Here is a 17,894-nt window from a genome sequence, read left to right on the forward strand (position 1 = left end):
GTTTCGACCTCTCAACCCACTCAGGCCACTCCCAGGGGCCACGCCCATCCCAAAATAGCTGAAATCCTGGTCAAATCCCATACAAATTCAGACTAAGAATCTTTACCCCCGTATGCGATTTATGTTCCGGGGTAGGTGGCCCATATTTTGGTATAAAAATGGGTACTACCTATCCCAAACCATCATAAAAACCAAGTTTCGACCTCTCAAACCACTCAGGCCACTCCCAGGAGCCACGCCCATCCCAAAATAGATGAAATCCAGCTGAAATCCCATACGAATTCAGACTGAGAATCTTTACCCCCGTATGCGATTTATGTTCCGGGGTAGGTGGCCCATGATCTAGTATAAAAATGGGTACTGCCTATCCCAAACCATCATAAAAACCAAGTTTCGACCTCTCAACCCACTCAGGCCACTCCCAAGGGCCGCACCCATCCCAAAATTACTGAAATCCAGCTAAAATCCAGACTTTAAAATCTTTACCCCCGTATGCGATTTATGTTCCAGGGTAGGTGGCCCATGTTTTAGTATAAAAATGGGTACTGCCTATCCCAAACCATCATAAAAATCAAGTTTCGACCTCCCAACCCACTCAGGCCACGCCCATCCCAAAATAGCTGAAATCCAGGTAAAATCAAGATTGAAAATCTTTACCCCCGTATGCGATTTATGTTCCGGGGTAGGTGGCCCATGTTTTAGTATAAAAATGGATACTGACTATCCCAAACCATCATAAAAACCAAGTTTCGACCTCTCAAACCACTCAGGCCACTCCCAGGGGCCACGCCCATCCCAAAATAGCTGAAATCCAGGTCAAATCCCATACAAATCCAGACTGAGAATCTTTACCCCCGTATGCGATTTATGTTCCGGGGTAGGTGGCCCATGTTTTAATGTAAAAATGGGTTCTACCTATCCCAAACCAACATAAAAACCAAGTTTCGTCCTCTCAAACCACTCAGGCCACTCCCAGGGGCCACGCCTAACCCAGAAAAGCTACAGGGGGTGGGGCAAAACTAACGTTACATATGTTGGGTCTTACACCACCACCGTGTTTCATATTATGGACCTGTAACTTTGCAGATGGCATGCTGTAACTACTCATTCGAGGATTCCGTCGCCAATGTTTGAAAATTTGAATATTTAGACTACGGCCTACGTCCATATAATATTAAATCACCTATATTGTTCTTTCCAGACATACTAGACGCCCATTTATTTCAGATTACTGTAGATATTTAATTGTTGCATCTGATCTGAAAAATTGAGGTCAATCGGAGTTGAAATGACGCATTGAATGTATCTCGTTAACAAAATTGATTGGGTGATTATGTGATAGGACACCTTGATTGGGTTCCCTTGCAATTTAACGGGGCCATCTAATCACCTGAGCAGGTAATCCAATCACCTGATCACACGTAATGAATAAACTCGTTATGCCTCGTATCTCGGACATCTGAGAAGCTACAACTCTCATTTTTTCAGATCGAACGTAATTTGAATGGCTAAATACAATCCTATAAAATTTGGCTCGATCTGATTATCAAAACTATTTAAAAAATGCGATAATGAACCTTCATTCGAAAAAAATGAACATGAATATTCTTTGATTTAACATATTCCTCGAATGAGTGGTGATAGTAAGTCATACCAAAAAGAATACCCCGGAACTTAAATCCCCTACAGGTGTAAAGATTCTCATTCTTGATTTGACCTGAATTTCAGCTATTTTGGGATAGGCGTGGCCCCTGGGAGTGGCCTGAGTGAGTTGAGAGGTCGAAAATTGGTTTTTATGATGGTTTGGGATAGGCAGTACCCATTTTTATACTAAAACATGGGCCACCTACCCCGGAACATAAATCGCATACGGGGGTAAAGATTCTCAGTCTGGATTTTAGCTGGATTTCAGTAATTTTGGGATGGGCGTGGCCCCTGGGAGTGGCCCTGAGTGGTTTGAGAGGTCGAAACTTGGTTTTTATGATGGTTTGGGATAGGTAGTACCCATTTTTATACTAAAACATGGGCCACCTACCCCGGAACATAAATCGCATACGGGGGTAAAGATTCTCAGTCTGGATTTGTATGGGATTTGACCTGGATTTCAGCTATTTTGGGATGGGCGTGGCCCCTGGGAGTGGCCTGAGTGGTTTGAGAGGTCGAAACTTGGTTTTTATGATGGTTTGGGATAGGCAGTACCCATTTTTATACTAAAACATGGGCCACCTACCCCGGAACATAAATCGCATACGGGGGTAAAGATTCTCAGTCTGATTGTATGGATTTGACCTGATTTCAGCTATTTTGGGATGGGCGTGGCCCCTGGGAGTGGCCTGAGTGGTTTGAGAGGTCGAAACTTGGTTTTTATGATGGTTTGGGATAGGCAGTACCCATTTTTATACTAAAACATGGGCCACCTACCCCGGAACATAAATCGCATACGGGGGTAAAGATTTTCAATCTTGATTTTACCTGGATTTCAGCTATTTTGGGATGGGCGTGGCCCCTGGGAGTGGCCTGAGTGGGTTGGGAGGTCGAAACTTGATTTTTTTGATGGTTTGGGATAGGCAGTACCCATTTTTATACTAAAACATGGGCCACCTACCCCGGAACATAAATCGCATACGGGGGTAAAGATTCTCAGTCTGGATTTGTATGGGATTTGACCTGGATTTGAGCTATTTTGGGATGGGTGTGGCCCCTGGGAGTGGCCTGAGTGGTTTGCGAGGTCGAAACTTGGTTTTTATGATGGTTTGGGATAGGCAGTACCCATTTTTATACTAAAACATGGGCCACCTACCCCGGAACATAAATCGCATACGGGGGTAAAGATTCTCAGTCTCGATTTGTATGGGATTTGACCTGAATTTCAGCTATTTTGGGATGGGCGTGGCCCCTGGGAGTGGCCTGAGTGGTTTGAGAGGTCGAAACTTAGTTTTTATGATGGTTTGGGATAGGCAGTACCCATTTTTATACTAAAACATGGGCCACCTACCCCGGAACATAAATCGCATACGGGGGTAAAGATTTTCAATCTTGATTTTACCTGGATTTCAGCTATTTTGGGATGGGCGTGGCCCCTGGGAGTGGCCTGAGTGGGTTGGGAGGTCGAAACTTGGTTTTTATGATGGTTTGGGATAGGCAGTACCCATTTTTATACTAAAACATGGGCCACCTACCCCGGAACATAAATCGCATACGGGGGTAAAGATTTTCGATCTTGATTTTACCAGGATTTCAGCTATTTTGGGATGGGCGTGGCCCCTGGGAGTGGCCTGAGTGGGTTGGGAGGTCGAAACTTGATTTTTATGATGGTTTGGGACAGGTACTAACTATTTAAAACCCTAAACCTGTTCCAAATACCCCGGAACACAAATCGCATACAGGGGTGAAATCGCATACAAATCGCATACACAAATCAAGGAAACGTGCTCTCTAATATGATCAGTCTCAAGCTGAAGACTTAAAGTGGATACTTCATAAATCATACTTGCGATGACTTGACTTATTTCTTAAATTAAAATGTACTATTTACACTAAATTTCGCTAATTTCAGTAAGTGTAACTCAATTCATATCTTAATATGGTAAAATAACGGATACTCCGGCCTGGCAGTCAAATACGATGTGAGCCGAAATGATACCACATTTATGTTTAGGTGTCCCTTATTATAATCAGAAACACTGTGTTATTTCAGTTAAGGTGCTCCTTGTTATATTTTGAAGTCTTAAGTCGCGAGAGGGCAAATATGCCACCCACTGTTTCAAATACTGTTAAGTATTCTGAAACGTTAAATTGTACAGGCTCGAGAGTCTCGATTTTTTTGTGACACATGGCAGCCATTTTAGGGTTTGAATAGTCGAATCTGATTGGTTAAGTTCTGTCACGTGTCAAAAGATATGCTTCACCTCACCCCAGAATTCACATTATGCACGTATGCGGTACGATGTTTTGAATGTTTTGTGATATAATGATTTTTTAAATTTGGTATTATGTTCCCGTTATGTTAATTACCAACAGCTTAGGCCAGCAACTCTGTTGTCATGAGCAATTGTGCAGCCAGGGTGGTCGATGTTGTATTGTTTCACTGCATCTTTTAAGAATACCCTCCATGAGATGTTGGTTGGGACTTTTTAGTGAACATCTCCCGCTGATACCGTCCGTCATCATTGTCAGTGTAACAGGTAGATCTCTGGAACATTGTCTCCATTACAGAGCCATACGACTCAATAATGGCCTCAGAAGCACAGGCGACTAGGCATTTTAGAAAGAGGAGAAGGGGTCCAGGCTGGCATTTCCTCCAAAACCTGTCACAGGTGAACAGTGCTCTTGCTGCTAAATCAATTGTCTGCACTGCCTTGTCCTTTATCCACACACAGGCTTCTTGAAACACATCTCTAACCCTCTCTATCTCCACCGTTGACAGCTGCGATCTCCAAGGTTGAATAACCAAATACTCCATGATGTCAAGATTAAAGATGGTGTTCACTTTGAACTCTGGCACCAGCTCTTCAATCTCTTCGAAATCTAAAAATTGGTTCACGCCAAAGATAGCAGGGGTTACCTGCACAGATCGGCCAGCGATGAAGTTGATCAAAGCAGCAGCGTTTTGGATGAGAGGAACATCTTGCTTACGCTTGTTATAGAGTTTATTTGAACCACCCATCCAAAAGTAGGAGCTGTACTGCACCTGCAGCTGGTCAAGAAGGTTTTTACCAAGACCCAGGATCCTCTCCATCCTGACCTCTGGCTCCTCCGTGTCCATCTCCCTCCTGTCCTGCTTGTCCTTGTTTCTCTCTGATCGGGTCCTTCCTTCGTCTGGGGCAAAGTAGCCAGGGATTCCCAGTTCACATTTTGCAAAGAATTCCCGAAGGTGGTACAACATGATGGGAGTGGGGAATGTTTCAAACTTCAGCTTTGACAGAGCCTCTCTCCCTAGGTCTACCAGATTTACATATTCAGCTATATTTATATGTTTGGACTGTCCTGCCAAACTGAACTTTGAAACAAACTGAATGGTGTTGTTTATTAAAGCCAGTTTGGGCACAAAGTCTTTGTGCTGAAGCATTTTCGATACCTTGAGAAGCTTGTCCCTCGTTTGTTTCAGAACAAGCTTCACATCTGCTGCTGCCTTAGCCTTTTCCTCCTCTCTCTTCTCCTCCTCAGACTGAACCGGTTCCTCTGTCCCTGTGGTGCTTTTCTTTTGTTTCACTGGCCCTGGTGTAACTATTTCGTTTTCTTCAGTTTCACCATTTCATGTTGGATCACACCGAGGATCACTTTAAAATGGTTCATAAATTTTGTGAACTGCTGCTCGACATGTTTTACGAACTTGAGCTTTTTCAAAGCAGAAGGCTGTGGCATCCTGATCTTATCGGCCATGCATGCAGCATGGTAAGTCTCGTACCAGGAGTTAGCCAGATTATTAATTATGGCGTTCACCCCGTCAATGATCCTAACTATCTCAGGGCACTTCGAGACAGCATTCGACCACATCAGCTCCCACATGTGAGCTATGTCCCAAAGATTGAATAGACCCTCTAGGCAGTTTTGCTCCTCTATGTTCCGAAGCACATTATTGTTCAGATATTGTCCATCCCCGCACAGCCCTACAACATTTTTCATTGAAGAAATAGTTGTCCCACATTTCTCAAGCTCACTGAAAATAAGTCTGGCCAAGCCTGATCCAGTGACGTCAATGGCGGAGGGGTGGCTGAAATACAGGAACTGTATAAACTTCGGGAGGCAAACCAGGTCCTCCAGTTTAGGGTTGGGGTTGCCGAAGTCAGCGAGCTTCAACCCTAGTACCTGCTTAGCTCGGTGTTTCACCGTATCCTTATCAGCACTCACTGCAAAAAGAGTAAGGACTGATCAGCCTATTGATCAGAACTTTGTAGAACACGTCTACCCACATGGTTTTAAAATCCCACGTTCACACCTGCTGAAATGTTAAGGACGATTCTCATGGGGTACGAGTTAAAACTGTCCTCCAGATGTATGCCCATGAGGACTAATCCAGCGCAATTCGTCATGGCCTCCTCGTTGTTCCTCCTTATCTTCTCTCTGTCAACCCCGTTTTTTGCCCGCCAGTGTCTGGTGTTTTTCTCCGACCAAATGTTTTGAAAATGTCTGCTTTTTAGCGTGAAAATCACTTGTTAGTTTCCCATTTTCACTAACACTGACCTTCTTGAAGCACTTGGTCGTAGACTTCCTTGTCCAATACCTTAACGTTCCTGAAAGTTGACTGTTAAGCAGAGTTACAATCAGCCTTTTACTGTAAAAGTTTTACATGATGCATTGTGCATTTATCTATTTATTATGTAAATTGAAGGTTTATTAACGATTAAGCTGTGATAATACGGACATAAAATTAACTTGTTTGCACTTACTTTAGCTTCCTGCTGATCAGGATATGCTTTTTGGACTTCTCGTGGATCTTTTTTCCAGTCTCGTGATAGGGTCTGTTGCAGAACGAGCAGTGCCAGCTAGCACGAGAGCTCGATGAGCCTTGCTTAGCATACAGGAATAGTCTTTAGAAATTAGAAGTCAAAATGTTATGGTCTAATAATCTAATTATCCAATTAACATTGAACTTGGCTGACAATTTCACACCCACTATTTAGTATTTACGTCTGGGCAGTGGGCTTGTCTTACCTTTTTGGGAGCAGACCCTGGGGAGCCAGCACGATTTCTCTTCACCCCTTGACCTCCAGGATTGTGATATACGGGGGCACTCTCACTCTCACAGTCCTGTGGAAAGGTTATGTCAGCAATCTGCAACTAATAAAAAGTTTCTGGCGATAGAATTAGAAATGTGGAAATTCTGGCGATAGAAATGAAGTCATTTATGTGACCGTGCACGGTGCACGGTGCAGTGTATATTGACCTCCACTTTTCTAGTGCTGCAATTTGATTGTATCATTTATCAACTCAGTAGATGCTCAAACTAAAAATGGATTGTTTAAAAAACCAATGACTATAAATTCGTGGATCGTAAAAGTATTGAAATAAAGAAGTAGCAGTCATTTATTACAGCTTTAAAGTTCCTGGGCAATAATATTTTCAACAACTTCATTTAAGTCACCATTGTTGTTGTGATCATGCTGTGGCTTGAAAGGAAATAGTGTCTATCTACTTTATTATCTTCCATAAGCTCGTTCTAGCTGTCCATTAAGTAATATCACCCTGAGAGTAGAAATGTTAATCACTAATAACCAATTAAGACTTATAAACTGTTGATGGAAGTGTTTAGCCATCATTTTTATCCAAGTGTGGGAATCTATATCGTGTAAATTTATTTTGTACAATGTAAAATGTACATTCATCTTGATGATAACAGATTTTAATAAAGCATATATATCCTATTTATTCTAAGATTCTATGTAAATCTGTAAAATCCTACCTTATCATTAGTAGGTCTATGATTCCATCTAAATTGGCGTTTCTGCGACGATATCCTCGTTTGCTCTTACTTGCGATGCTCCCTCTATTTGATCTCCCATTTCTACAGCAGTAACTTGCAATCTTAAACAAGTAGCGCCTCTTAAACATCTAGCAGCAAAATTTCTGAAAGCTTCACCAAACAACTCTCTGAGAGTGTTATCATATAGCAAAGGGTTGATGACCGAATTGAGGGGTAAAACTATCATAGTGAAGGTGACGTACCAATCTGTAGCGTCGATTGTTTTGAGATTGTGGAGCCCACTGATTATCATAAATGGAACCCAACAGGCGAAATCTGTGGCCTGTGCCCTGTATTGCTCGGTTTCTGCGGACAGCATCTGGATTGCTGTTTTGCCCAGAATTCCTGGATGATCGTTCTAGATATAATGTTGATCATCAAATAGGACACGGTTATCACCACAAAGCAGAAAAGGTTGACGCCCAACATAAGCCAAACTATCATATTTCCTTTCACGTCGATCATTTCCGTTTCTAAATCCGATGTTTTCCGCCGGCTTATGCTTAATTACGGGATCAGATTTGATCTCTAATCAGTGATAGTGATTAGGCAACATAATATAACATAATAATAGGCAGCATAATATTAGAATAATATATCCTGATTTAACACTTTGTTTAAATTGGGATGGTTATGTCTTATATACTATATTGATACTTTTATCAAGTATAAACTGGGTTAAAAACCTCAATTAGGTATAATTCGGGAATTAAACACAATTAGAAGACTGTGCATATGATTAAATTTTTTCTGTTTGAGATTTGAATAACGTTACTGTAATGTTCCAAATTATATTTTAAAATGTTAATATCATGTAAAAATACCTTGAAGGTTGGAGTAAAGAAACTATTTTCAAACGCTTAACAGTATATTGTGTCATCATTATCGAACGAGCGAAACAAACTGGAAATCATGCCAATAGGGATATTATTTTTTTAAAGATGTGATGTAATAGGTGTACTATACCAACTATACATGTAGGTATAGTAACTCAATCCAAGGATGATAATAATTTTGCCAGCTTTGGCATGATCACACTGCATGAAAATAAATGCTCAGATATTGATTAAAACAGAAAACTTTTTAACAATTTTAAGCATGGTATCTATTATATATAATAATATTAATATAATTATAATAATATATTATGTTTAACGGCAACTTAAGATAAATAAAATTTGCAGTTTAAATTGTTAACAAATTTAAATTTAATAAATGAAAAATCAGGCCCACTTAATCAATATGTTTGAGTTCAAATACTTTTTTTTGTCAGATCAGTAAAGAATGAAGCTGTAAGTCAATTTTAGTTTCTTCAATTACTTGGTCTTGAGTAAGTTCGTGGTTGCTAGCATTATACCTCTTATAACATTTGCCTTCTTCTGAGGTGAAATATGGCCATACCTTAAATCCTTGGCTGTCTTTACTGGAGTCCCACATGTTAATTCTAACATGAATGACATAGAGGGGCGGATATTTGTTGCTTCTTTTGTGGTCCAGTATCTCTTTCTCACACCAGCACACATTAGGCTGCTCAAGCAGTTTATGTTTCTGTTTGATAGTGAGACCAGGAACATTAGGATATACAACTGCTCCATGTGCTGCTTCAATCTCTATGTAGTTCACTTCATAACGGTATTTGTCAACAGGAGGATCAAATTTTTGGCCTAAGAGCAAATCTAAAGCTTGCTTGAAATGCTCCATCTGGGCCCTGAATAGGTGGTGTCCAATAACTGTTCCATCATCTTTTATGCCTAGATACAAGTTACATTCTCGATTTATGTTTAAAAAAGCACAAATAGTTCGAGAAGATGGTTGAAATAGGCGGTCATCAATTTCTCTAGCTGTCATCTGAGTGGACCCCAATCGATCATGAGCCTTGAATTCAACCGTTTTGCTTTCTTCTTCATTGAATTCTTCGTTCTCCTTTAGTTTAACCATTCTAAAACACATAGGTAATATTTTTTATTTTGTAAAGAATCGTATAATACATCTACGGGATGAAAAGCTAATATGGTTCAGTGAAACACAAATTGTCAATAATATCAAACTAAAACTACTTTAATAATATCTACCAGTTTCGAAAATCAGGGTCCTCACTTTCAAAGTCAAACGATTCCAGTCATGCTAGAATGAAGTTACCCAACTATAGTTTAAATCAACATGTCAACATTTGATCTTATGCAAACAGCTCAGAATCGGACACGAAACCAAAAACGTCATAAATAATCTCGTTATGGCGACAGTCAACGGTGTGACTAACTTCGAATGCCCTGCAGAAATATAAGCATTGTCTACCACGCCCTTGATTGTAAATTAGGTGGATACGTTTCCATGCGCCACAATGCCATAAGAGACACTGCAGCTTTCTTCCTTCAAAAAGCAAAGTGTAAGGATGTAGGGATTGAACCTACACTCCTGAGTCCTGCCTGTAAACTTCATTCTCCAGGAATACCAACACCCAGGATGAACCCTGTCTTGATGTAGCAGCTGTTGAACTGTGTGTGCACCCTTTCCCTACATTGGTGTGCTTCCTAGAATCCTCTATCAGGTCATCAGAGTTGCTGACCACCCGGACAGCAAGGTTGCTGCCTTTATTCTACTCCAATCCAGTAACGAGTTTCCATTTCGACAGCTGTATACTGCCACTGGAGGCTCATCCGGGAATGATTTCACAAACGTTGTAAGCATCTTACTATATTATATAAAGCGAGACGATATATATTATATGTTTATATATCCAAACCATTTTACTGACACAACGGCATCAACTTTAACACAACTTTCCGCAAAAACCGTAAATGATATACAACTTAAACTTTTTTGACTGGTTCAAATGCTTTAATGGCCTTTAAATCAGCATGAAAAAATGAAAAATTGGCAAAAGAATAAGAATTTTAGTGCCCAAAATGTGGACCCCCAAGTGGTGTCAAAAACGCGACTTAAATAGATAATGATTATTTTAGTCTCTCGAGTCTTGACACCACTATAAGGTTAGACGGGTTCTTGCTAGTTTCTTTAAAGTGCACAGGGATCTTCGATAGTATGCATGTTGGGAGGGATTAAGTTCCACAATCAAGGTCCGATAACTGCAAACCAGTGATGTTCATACACTTTTATGATACGAGAAGTGAGAGCAACTGGCCTGTAATTCGCAGCTCTGGCTCTGCCACCTTTTTTGAAGAGAGGAGTAATATGTGTTTCCTTGTAGAAATTTGATACTGTAACGCACTCAAAAGATTCCTCCCAGATTATTCTGATTGGGCAGCATAACTCCTTTGCACAGTTCTTGAGGAGAATTGAAGGTAGCTCATTCAGTCCACTGGCAAAAATGATGTACCTTACTCGGGAATATTATGACTGAGATAAAGTGGTGGATTTTAGAAAAATTCCGCCATATTTTTCCCGGTCATTAATTTTCCCAGTCATAAATTAACCCGCTATAATGTTCCCGAGTAAGGTAAAGTTTTTAATATAACATAGAATTAAAGCTATTTCCGTACAGCCTAAGTATGCTCCCTTGAGAAACTATGAACATGCAAGCTTTCTTTATTTTGTTAGTCGGCCGACTTCTTGGGTTGAAAACAATCCCCTTCAACAAATGTAATCCAGCGTTCTCACTTCTCGGCCCACAGGTTCCTCCTATTAAAAAATTTTTGATTTTGGTAAATGTGTGCTGACTCCACCACCTATGTATTTAACCTAATATTTAGTGTATTACAGGTAGACATTGACTTAGGTAGGTATTTTTCTCTTAAGGTAGATATTAAGAATTTGGTAAATTTCTTAATTGTATGACTATTTCCATTATTGAGACGTTTTAAATATTTGATTTAAGAGGTTTTTTTTTATAGGACTGGTTCACAGTGTGAACAGATTCCAGATTTATATATTTTTTAAGTGATATTTAATAAATGATTAAAAGAACCAATTTTAAAGTTGCCATAGTAAAGCCTCTAGGTCCAAAAATATACCCATTATGCTCACGTAAAAACAACTCTAAATCAGTAGGCTGTCACTCTATTAATGCACCACACCGCTTCCTCCACTGCACTAAAAGTTATACAATAAATTCTACAATCCTAATTTTGTATCGTGATGGAGACCGGTGTCCATACAAAAATTTTACTAGGTTGCCGTTTGGTGTGAGCAATAGCGAACAGCACGAACACTCCTTTGCCCCGTCAACCTATATCTAATCTATTTAAAGAGTGACAACCATACTACACATTGAATTAGGATTCCTTTAAATATCAAATTGATTTATTGTAAACTTGTTTACTCTGTAATAAATGGCATAAAATTGAATTTTTGTTTAACTGAATTTTTGTTTAACTGTACTGGACCTAACAAGTTTATTATCGGTTGTCTACTTATATTTATTATGAGACCAAACCAACTATATTTACTTCAATTCTCTAGTCTTTTCAGACGCAGAATCTTCTACACTCTCTGACTTCTTCTGATGTCTGGGACTTACGACCCCAGATGTAGCTTTCAACGACGTTTTAAGGGCCCAACGTTCAGCTGTTCATCAGGGTTAAACTGGGCAGGGTCTTTCAGCCAGCTGCCAGTTGTCACTCCAGGTCTTGTTGTAGCGACTAAGCCAGATAGTGTAGGAACCTTTCAGGGACACCACCGCTGTTGTGTTAAGTGCCCTCTTCTTCTTTGCCCGGGTGATGTTAAGGAAGTTGAAAATTCGGGGTAATGTGTGGTGGTAGAATCCACGACATCCAACTTCTACTGTAAAGAGATATCCTTCCCAGCCTGCGGTCTCGATCTCCACCATTAGCTCTTCGTATCTCTTCTCTTTCCGGGATCTCTGGTCCTCAAAGTTCTCCTCGTTTCCACAGGTCAGCTCTATCAGGATGACTTTCCTGAGTGTGTTAGAGTATATTACCACATCAGGTCTGAGAGCTGTGTTGACAATATGTTGGGGGAATTGTCTTGTCCTTTCGTCCTCATCAAACACTAGTTTCCAGTCGTTACCTTCCTCTAGAAGATGAGGTTCTTCTGTAAGCCATACTTCGGGTTTCCTGTAGGTTCCTTTTCCGGATACGAACTTCCTCCACTCTCTCTTTACTTCTCTCTTTGGGGTAGCACTGTTTATCTCCCTCAGCTTCTCTGCAATTGGTTGCACGATTACCCTGAGCACCTGATCATGTCTCCAATTATACCTTCCTTGTTTAAGCGACACTGGGCAACACGTATCATTATTCATTGTAATGGCAATAAAATTTAAATTTTGTTTTACTTAAAATTTTGTTTTACTTAATTTGGGAGAGCGATTTAGTGAAAGGAATATACCTCATATATGCCCAAGAAACCTTACTGGTAGGGTTTTTTAAAAATCTAATTTGAGAATGAAGTTTAAAGAAATTTTAATTAGCACTGTATAGTTTAAGATATTTATAGCTTATTATAACCATTGATACAAAGGCCATAATCTTTCGCCAGCTCTCCAATATCCACCTTGAAAGCTTGAAGCTGCATTTTATATCCTTGAACTACACATAACAATATAAACTAAAGAATGTTTTAGTGTAGACTTTTTGTCACAACAAGACTGCCATGCAACCTATAATAACAACTATAAACAGAACCCCTAATGTCTGCTTACAATTTTTCTTCTATCTGAGCCTTGTCTCTATAAACTTAACTGAACTAGCGTTTCGGTGGACGGTATGTGCAAAAGCTTCCAGGCACGCGCATTCCTTGCCCCGTTAGTTACCTGTCCTTCCAAAACTAAACTAGCAGTCAAGGACAAAAAGTCATACACCAAATGGGCATTATATTTTATGAATTGTTTTACATCTTTTTATTCTGTAAAAATGTGCTAAAATTAAATTTCTTGTCTCATTGAAAATTTCTTGTTTCATTGACAGCGGGTCATACAACGTATGACAAAGTTTCTCCGCGTTCGGTTAAAATTGCAAATTTTAAATCATAAATCCAGCCGCGCAAAATGTTGATTGGGAATCGAGCGGTTTACTCGATTAATGTTTACTCAAAATTATAATACAAACAGTAATAGATATAAAATAGAAGAAAATTAAAGAATTCTTTTTAAAACAAACCCTCTGGAAAGGGCACTGCACACTGTTATCAAAAAGTACACTGTGATCATGAAGTACTATGAACTACAGATTAAAAAACACGACGCTTCACGCTACACATGATATTACACATCCATAATATCGATCCTATCGGTTAAGAAGTTTAGACTTGCACTGAACAGCTTGGACTATTGTTTTTAAAATTTTGTGCAAAATTTTACCATCAGTGATTAATGATATTATAAGTTTAAATTTCACGTCTAGACTGTCTTAGGCCAGGAACATTGTGCAGTAGGAATGGTTGCCACTCGTTAACATCACCATCACTTTGAAGATTAAGTAGCATTTTCTTGGCACTAGTCTTGAACAGATTTATCGAAAATAATGTCGGAAGTGTAGTAACGTCTGCTTTGTCTGCGAAGACAGAGAGCAGTGGTCCCTTGTAGTAAATACTGTTTTGAAAGTGTCTTTTCCCGTATAACTGGAGCCAGGAGCAGGCTGACGTGTGATCAGAAAGTTTTGTGGGTATGTCGGCGGGAAAAGCTTGAGAGATGTTTTTGGGGACTAATTGTGGCATGTTTTTAACTTTATGCATCAAGATAATTGAGTTGTAAACGATAAGACCATGCACAGTGAGAATTTCATGTTCACTGAAAAATGGCTTTGTGTGTTGTGGTAAGGCACCTTCCTTAAAGTAGTAGTTTACGAAGCCAGGCATAATAGCCCTTATTCCTTGCTTCTGTTTGCTGAATAAAGCATCTATATGGCTTTTTGCAGCAAAACCCCATATCAATGAACGATAGTTTATATGAGACTGTACAAAGCTTTGGTATATCTGGAGTCTAACTTTAATCGGCAGCCGACTTTTTATTTTGTACATAATACCAATATACCGCATCATTTTCGCTTTAAGAGCAGTAATGTGACTGGTCCAAGTCAATTTTTCGTCAACAATTACGCCAAGAAATCGGGCCTCAGTTTTTCGCTCAATAGTGGTGCCTGCAATTTGAATATTTACGTCAGGTGTTGAGGTTCTGTTGGGTGAGAGGAGCATGTAGCACGTTTTCTTAAGGTTTAACGAAAGACCATTTTGATCTACCCAGTTAAGTAAAACAAAATTTAAGTAAAACAAAATTTAAATTTTATTGCCATTACAATGAATAATGATATCATAATAAATATAAGTAGACATCCGATAATAAACTTGTTACATCCAGTACAACCCAAGATGTCAGCCGACGCGACTTACAAAAATAAAGAAAGCTAGCATGTTATGTTCATTGTTCATAGTTTTTCTAACGAGCATGCTTAGCACTTAGGCTGTACGGAAATAGCTTTAATTCTACGTCATATTAAAAACTTTACATCATTTTTGAGATACAAAAATAAATTTTAAAATAAATAACTCTTTTGCTGTTTAGGCGCGGCACCGCGCTTGACCCACATGCTATACAGTGTGTATAGTAGCAACACAGCGCTGAAAACAGAGGCTGAATGAGCTATAACATATAAGCGGTGCGTGCGCCGCGCCTAAACCTAAAACCATAAACTTTAAATATTGTCAAGATATTAAACGAGTTTTGCAAAATAATATAGCATGCTGACTTCGTAGGATATTACAATTATACCAGTGCCAGTTCCAAATGTGAGTCAGCGCTTAAACCAAAAGCAGTTGGCAAAAGGAGCCAGTTGCCTGCAAGAGCTTTACTAGCACCCGATTTACCACTTTTGGAGCACAAACTCAAACCTAAAACCGGCCAAGCACAAAAATATGTTATCGCCACGATTGGGTGGATTGATTCCCAGACCATCTTGAGGGGTACAATTGTTTCTATCAGGATAAACATATCAATAAAGCGAAGGGAAGTGGAGTAGCATTGTACTTAAAGGACGAACTTAATGGAGTTGTAAACGAAGAATTATCATGGGTAACCAAAAATCTTGAAACCCTATTTATTACTATTCAACATGATGAACCTGTACATGTAGGAGTACTGTACCGTCCTCCTAGTGGGGACTCCTCAGAGGCACTAAATGAACTTAGAAAAATTATTGAATCATGCCCAAAAAAGAATGCTTACATACTAGGTGACTTTAACATTAATCTCCATGATGAAAACAGTAAACTTGTTCAAGACTTTGAAAACCTTATTCTAGGTCTAGGTTTATCACCACTTATTTCTACTTCCACGCATCATAAACCAGGATGTAACGAATCGTGTATTGACAACATACTCACCAACAACATAGAAAACTCTATCTGCTCTGGAACAATTAGTACCTGCATCAGTCACCATCATGCTGTATTCCATATATTCAACTCACCCCTAGTCAGTACTGAGGTTCATGAACAAAACTATTTCCAGTACTATGACTACTGTGCAAAAAATGTGGACAAATTTGTGGAAGTACTAGACAATGAATTAACTAGTGATCCACCAGAAGACTTCAGTAATTTTTTCACTGTATTTAATCATCAACTAGACAGTGCATGTAAACTAAGCCAGCCTAAGTGTTCTAAACGTACTGCTAAGAATAATCCATGGATTACATCTGGCCTGATTGCCTCTATAAATAGAAAACATGAGCTTTATGACCTGTGGAAAAAGGCAGTTAAGAAGAAATGCCTCAACGCCTCTTCAACCAACCATGCAGACTGTCTTACCCTTTGTTTTAATTGTACAAATAAAGTAACACGTCATGAAGAATTTAAGGCACACCGGAAGTTATTAAACCACCTTATTAATTCTGCAAAACGTAAGTATCATGGTGTTAAGATTACAGAATGCGCTGGAGATAGTAAGAAAACTTGGCAGATAATTAATGAACTGCGTGGTAAGAAGAGACGTGAGATTAAACCTAACTTTGTGATAAATAACGAGCGTGTGATTAATCGGCGTGTAATTGCAAATGAGTTCAATAAATACTTTGCCTCTATTGCAGCTAACTTGAACGAAGCATACTCTGGTGACTTCTTAAGAATAAATTCCCTGCCGTCATTTACTGATTACCTGCCCACATCAGTTACGTCCAGTATTTTTCTTTGTGATTGTGACTGTATTGAGATTAAAGAGATCATAAACGAACTAAAAAACGGGAAATCTAGTGACATACCTATTCATGTGATCAAGAAGTCGTGTCAAATTACTGCACCGTACTTAGCTAGATACTTTAATAAATGCATGCAAGAAGGCCACTTTCCCGATGAATTAAAAACTGGGAGAATCAGCCCCATTTACAAAAAAGAAGATGAACAGCTTTTAGAAAACTATAGACCAGTATCAACTCTACCTGTATTCGGGAAAATTCTAGAAAAGTTAATATATAAGCGGCTCTATAGTTTCCTTACTTCCAAGGGTATAATACATGAAAACCAGTTCGGCTTTAGAAAAGGACACTCCACCAGCCATGCACTGAACTACTCTGTAGAACATATAGAATCGTTAATTAGTAAAAAGCAACATGTCCTAGGGGTCTTTATCGATCTCTCAAAAGCCTTTGACACTCTAGACCACTGTAAACTAACTACAAAATTAAACAACTATGGCATAAGAGGAAATGCTCTGAATCTTATCTCTAGTTATTTGTCTAATAGGAAACAATTTGTAAACGTTTTGGATACCAAATCTGATGAATTACCGGTTGAATTCGGGGTCCCTCAGGGTAGTGTATTAGGACCTCTACTTTTCCTACTGTACATCAATGACATATGCAATATAACTAAAAAGGGTAAATTTGTCTTATTTGCAGACGATACTAATATATTTGTCGCTGCCGATTTGAGAAATAAAGCATATGAATTGGCTAATGAAGTACTACAGGCCGTAAACAAGTATATGGGAGTTAACCTACTGCACATTAATGTAAAGAAGTGTTGTTACATGTATTTTTCTCCCTCTAAACGTAATAATAACGAATTAGATGCCGATATAGATAGCCAAAACTTGTCCATTAATAACAAAATAATTAAACGTGTAAGTCAGACAAAGTTTCTCGGAGTAATCATGGATGATAAATTGAGCTGGAAACCACATATATCATCCCTCAACAAGAAACTAAGAAGTGCTTGTGGACGTATCTACCGTATTAAGAAATGCTTACCAGAATCACTATATAAACAAATATATTATTCTCTCTTTGAATCACACCTAGGTTATGCTATTTCTGTATGGGGAGGTATTCCCAATAATCAGTTAAAACCACTATTTATTACTCAAAAGAAGTGTATCAGGATTCTATTTGGAGACTATGAAGCTTATGTAGACAAATTCAAGACATGTGCTAGAGCAAGACCAATTAATTCTCAACGTCTAGGACCTGAATTCTATGTTAAAGAGTCCACTAAGCCTCTATTCACAAAACATGAATTACTTGTTACA

The sequence above is a fragment of the Bolinopsis microptera genome, chromosome 10 (genome assembly GCF_026151205.1).
Source record: "Bolinopsis microptera isolate Bmic1 chromosome 10, MBARI_Bmic_1.0, whole genome shotgun sequence".
NCBI lineage: Eukaryota > Metazoa > Ctenophora > Tentaculata > Lobata > Bolinopsidae > Bolinopsis > Bolinopsis microptera.